The sequence below is a fragment of the Pinus tabuliformis genome, chromosome 1_1 (genome assembly GCF_031772625.1).
Source record: "Pinus tabuliformis cultivar Carrire ecotype Pingquan chromosome 1_1, CPIR1, whole genome shotgun sequence".
In the NCBI taxonomy this organism is placed as follows: domain Eukaryota; kingdom Viridiplantae; phylum Streptophyta; class Pinopsida; order Pinales; family Pinaceae; genus Pinus; species Pinus tabuliformis.
Window position 1 is genome coordinate 297496600 of NC_142297.1, and position 5776 is coordinate 297502375.

Below are 5776 nucleotides of genomic sequence, written 5' to 3' on the forward strand. Positions count from 1 at the left end.
CTTCCAAATTTTTAACGTCGTAGTCTATCCCATTTTTTCATGCCATTTATGTCCATGCAATTGTGGTTTTGTAGATTAATCCCATGCAACCTTCAATGCAATTTAGCTAAGTTGAGTTATTCCAAATTTGATCTCCTCAATTTACTCCAGAGTCCAGACACACCTCTCATAGAAGCACTATCTCACATCATTGCAAATTTATTCCTTGTAGAGACAATGATTGATTCCATTGACTATTGCTTGCTAGAAGAAAGCATTATCTCACATCATTGCAAATTTATTCCTTGTAGAGATAATGACTGATTCCATTGACTATTGCTTGCTAGAGGAACATTTGGAATTGCTTTTGAATATTAGTCTGAGTCTGATCACACTCCAGGGTTTCCTATATGGTATATCTTGCTATTTTGTAATCCCTAATTTGATGTAGATACATAAACATCTTGATGACTTTTCTTATAACTATTTGTAAGAAAATTATGGCTTTATTTAGATGTCATTCTAATTTTTGTTTTAATGATGGTTTCTTAGTAATAGATATATGTAAAAGTTTAATGGTATTTTTTGTTGAAGATGATGTCATTCTAATGTCTTTTTAATGATGGTTCCTTAGCAATAGATATATTTAATGGAAAATCTGATTTGCGAAGAATTCAGTCTGTTATGGATCACATTCTAGAAATGAAGACCAGATTACATTCCATCTCCTTTACTCATATTTTCCATGAGCCCAACTCCGAGGCAGATTCCTTATCCAAAGGTGGAGTGCACCTAAAGGTTGGTATGATCGAGATCTCTGAAGTCAATGACGGAGAATTAATTGATAATCCTTTCCCTTTTTCTTAAGACTACTAGTCTTTGTATTGTTCAAGTTCTTGTTAGTGTTCTGCTATTTTAGAAGTTCTATATGGACAGTAAGTGCTTCAAGGATTTAACAGAAATCTCGATCACGACAATAAAAAATGCCGAAAAAGGATAATACTAGCAATTGTCCCAAAAGGTACAAAGAGAGGCTGATAGCATTATTAAATTGGAATTGTTGAATTTTTCTAGAAGAGATGTTGGTTCAAGCCTAACGGATGAGCAATTTGAGCTGGTTGAAGACATTCTAATTGTTTTTTATTATGGTAAAATTATATTGATAAGTCATTGGTTTTACTTTCAAAAGCTTGAAGGAATTTGAAGAGCAGGTATAGAATTACTTTGTGGGATTTGATCCCAAAATCATTGATTGTAATTACATACTCAATGAAATGTTAATTGGTTGAAACCCTGCAAAAATGTTTGATATAAGCAAATAAGTCAAAAAGTTTGAAAGGCTTAATTGGTTTGTGGAAAACCTTGTTTTCTTGGACTGGATCATTGTGCAATTACTTTTCTTTAGATGTTTTGTTTATATCTATATTACAAGGAACACATTGAATGTCTTATTTCATTTTAGAGTAAGTCAATTACCCAAAATCAAGAGGTTAAGTTAATTACCCAAAATCAAGAAACCTCTATAGATGGCCAAGCATATACAAGAATATACGAAGCTTGCTAAGGCAATAACCACCATGACTATTCCCTACCAATATATTTCATTGAAAACCATAATTGTATGTTGCATTTAGAAATTCAAAACATAATATTAGAAAACATGTTGATATATTGCTATTAAAAAGTTAATTTCATTAGAAACCATGATATTATTATTATATTTTATAAAGAATAATTTACATATATAGAATAATACTACATTGAAAACCATAATTGTATATTGCGATTAGAAAGTCAAAATATAATATTCGAAACCATGCTAAATATGACATTACAAACCTTGAATGTCAAAGGGAGAACTTAGAAGTTGGAAATTAAATGACCACAACCATTCTGAACACCATGTCTATAGAGACGTTAAAAAACCATGGTCAATGCCAAATTAGGAGGCCGGAAGGCAAAAACAAAAATAAGAAAATACCAAATTGTTGCTAACATTACATGTAGCAAGAATAATAGAAGCACTTCTTCCCCATGGATGCCTTCCTAATTGTGATCTCACGCTGGCCTGAAGATGGCCATGCCTGAAGATGACCATCTAAACATGATCTCACGCTGCCCTAAAGACGACCATGCCTGAAGACGACCATCTAAACATGAACACACACACTCGCCTGAAAATAACCATGCCTGAGGACGACCATCTAAACATGAACACGCACACTTGAAAGGAGGAACAACACACCAGACACTATTCAGATCAGCTAATGAAGTGAAGCAGTGATATATTGGAAAGTCTCAAAGATTCCAACTTGAACAACGTTTCGTGAAGGACAACATAAAACTGATATCACAACTCATTCATTTCATTATCCCAACTGATTCGTCTCATGATAAAATGAGAAAATCTAAACATATTTTAACAAATATAACACCTCAATTCGAGGAGAAAGGAGCCGCTAACATTGTCACTAAAATCAATGGTTTCAAAACTTCCCATTTAGCAAAGTTTTTTGGTGTTTATGCTCCTTTTCTCTTTGTCATTTCATAGACATAGCTATGTATCTAATGACATTATTTTTCATTCCTGACCAACAATATTGATTTCTGATGATTGCAATAGTCTTCTAGTAACTACTATGTCAAACATATGGAACATTACACATTTTTTTAATGCTAGCTTCCTTAATTAATAAAAATTAGGAACATACACTTTTTTGGTATACATAAGCATTCCATGTACTTTATCTTGTACTATCTATATTTATGTTAGATTTTCCATATTTTCAACACACACTGTGGTAACAATCTCCAAATCAACACTGCAATAGTCTTCTAGTAACTAGTATGTCCATGCATGAAACATTACAAAATTTTTTAATACTAACTTCCTTAATTAATTAAAATTAGAAACATACACTTTATTCTATACATAAGCATTTCATCTTCCTCTATCTTATACTATCTATATTTATGTCACATTTTTCCTATATTCAACACATACACTATGGCAACAAGCTCCAAATCATTACATGTAACTACTTAAATATAAATTCATAAATTCATAACAAATCACATATCTATTCTAAATAAAGAATCCACAAAATCTCTCTTTAAATACATGTGCAAACACCACATAATTTTCATTTGAATTAGTAATCTTCAAAATGAGTGCACTAGTATTCAATTCATTAATAGTTGCAAACTTTTTTCAAACATTAATATCCATTCAATTTAATTCCCTTATTTTATAAAAATATAATAAAAAAGAAATCTTAGAAAATCCTTTTATGAATCTCTTATACTATCTAGCTGCAAGCCCATGAATAACATTATTTAAAATTCTTAAAAAATAAATTTAATACTATTCAAAACTATGTAATTAATAAAAATTTAAAAAATATATTCATGAAATATTCCAACAATTCTCACCTATCATACATGATTTATCTTTTCCAGCATATTCAAACCCAAAATAAAATAAAATTTCAATTTATCTTTTCCAGCATTTTCAAACCCAAAATAAAATAAAATTTCAAACGTGAATCACTTTAGCGTTAGCTGTTCCATCTCGTACGTTATGTTATTTGAATTCTATCACTCCAGCGACGAATGGATACACTATTCCCGATCTGCCCGCCCGGTGGCAAATTCAAGTGAATATATACACTATCCCCAATCTGCCCGCTCGATGGGAAATTCAAGTGTTGACGGCCTCAAATATATCTTGGGCGATCAGCCGAGCGTCCATCGAAGATCCGAGCAGACCTGCTCTTCCCAAGCCGGCGGCATACAGACCCTCCCTTCCCTTCCAGTTGTCTGGAGACGGCTTTCTTGGAAATCCGTCGTCTGAGAAAAGCTCTCCGCTATTCTAGGAATTAAGTGGCGAATTTCAAAATTAGAGATCTTCCAAAGAAAAAACCGTACGAAAGCAGAAAATCACTGATTAGGCATACCTTGAGCCAGCGGAGTACTGCACTCCTGTAACCAGTCGCAAAGATTATAGCGTCGAAATACTCTTCTCGATTGTCTTCGAACTCGACACCAGTGGCCGTTGCGAGGCGGAAATTTGGGACAACCTGCCATTAAAGCTGTTAACGGAGAACTTGGACTGGCTTCGAAATTCTGCGGGAAGAATGGAGTCAATTTACCTTAATTTTGCCTTGCCGTATTTTGGCCATCGTGCCCTCGTCCAGCACCCGGGTTTTCCCGGTCTTGAACTTCATATCGAACGGTCCTTGCACGGGGCGGGGTATTCCGAGAGAATTCGTGTTGCCTAGGGTTAAATTACTGTACATGACGAACAAATTGTCCACCATTCGCAGCGGCAGCAGCTTCAGCAGCAGCATCGCAACACAGAATGTGGATCTTCCAAGAACTTTTCGCAGCAGGACATGCGACTTAAAATGCAAAGAGAAGACACAGACGAAATTATTGTGTGGACGAGAAAGATTAAAAGCATCGAGATTCATGAAATTGTGAATGATTAAAAGGTTCAAATATTACAATTTAGCTTTAAGTGTTTGGCAGAAAATGCAAAAGATTTGAAATAGCTAGCGAAAAAATTGAAATAGTTGTAAAGATTTAAAGATTTGTTACCGGACTACGAACTACAACAGAGGCCTTGCGTTGTTATTCACAATATCCAGCGCTATTTCCATGGCAGAGTTACCACATCCGACAATGAGAGCTTTCTTGCCTTCGAATTCTTTTCCGCTTTTGTAATCAATCGAATGGATAACAGTTCCTGCAAAGCCTTCCAGCCCGGAAACGTCTGGCACGCATTTTTCATCGTTTTCGCTCGTGGCCACAACAAGAAACCTGCCGAGATACTCCTTCTTGCCAAATGCTATGCGCAGTGAAGGATAATGAATCGGTAACATAAATAATATACCCAGATGTGGACGGCAGACAACCTTACACGATAACTTATATTTTTTCAGCTTTAGATCAACGATCAAAATACCTTCAATCGTCTAACACCACAAATCTACGGTGAACAGTGGGACACTAAGCCGGCTGGGGCAATTCATTTCAAAACGCGTAATAATTACAGAGATGAAAAAGGCATCGGTAGGGAAAGATTAAAAAATTTAGAGGATGACTCAACTGTGAGCGTACAGAAATCAAAAACATAATTTTAAATTTTGCAACGACGGCAAGCATCTTTAAAAAATGAGCCCCAAATTTTCACCACTCCTCTGTTACGCAGCGTTGGAAAGTGCCATTTTTATTATGAAAGGAGAAAGGAAATGTTTTTTCACCAAATGATTCGAGAGAACAACAGATATCTATGGCTGCCAAGTATCCGCCTTCCAGGAAAGGCCTCCATTCATTTTCTTCATTGTAATATATAACAAATCAATCATATATATATTTCTCTTTATAGTAATGTATAAAAAATTTATTTTATATATATATAAAAGAACGTAAACTATAATCTATATCTATATATATTTATATTCTTTATAGTAATGTATAAGAAATCAATTATATATATATAAAACATAAATTACAAAAAAAAATGCCCAACTCTTTTATTTAAATATTTTTACTAATTCAAGTATACATCTTATATAGAGTCCCATTATATAAAAATAGTATTAATAAATTGGATAAGCATAATAACCTAGAAACTGAAGAATCCTTCTCAGTCCTAAACTACTTTTCCATTGGAAAATCCTACATTCTAGATTACGATCTTGAAATTCTGATAATGTAGAAATTTCATTTTTCTATTTATAACACTCTCTTTTAAGTCAGAAACAAATTATTTACTATATCTAATTTGTTTTCA

At 33.7% G+C, this 5776-nt stretch overlaps 1 pseudogene; it reads right to left on the reverse strand.

The window, feature by feature from the left end:
* Nucleotides 1-3585: 3585 nt before the first annotated feature.
* Nucleotides 3586-4862, reverse strand: LOC149212731 (indole-3-pyruvate monooxygenase YUCCA1-like; annotated as a pseudogene).
* Between the last annotated feature and the right edge of the window lie 914 nt (nucleotides 4863-5776).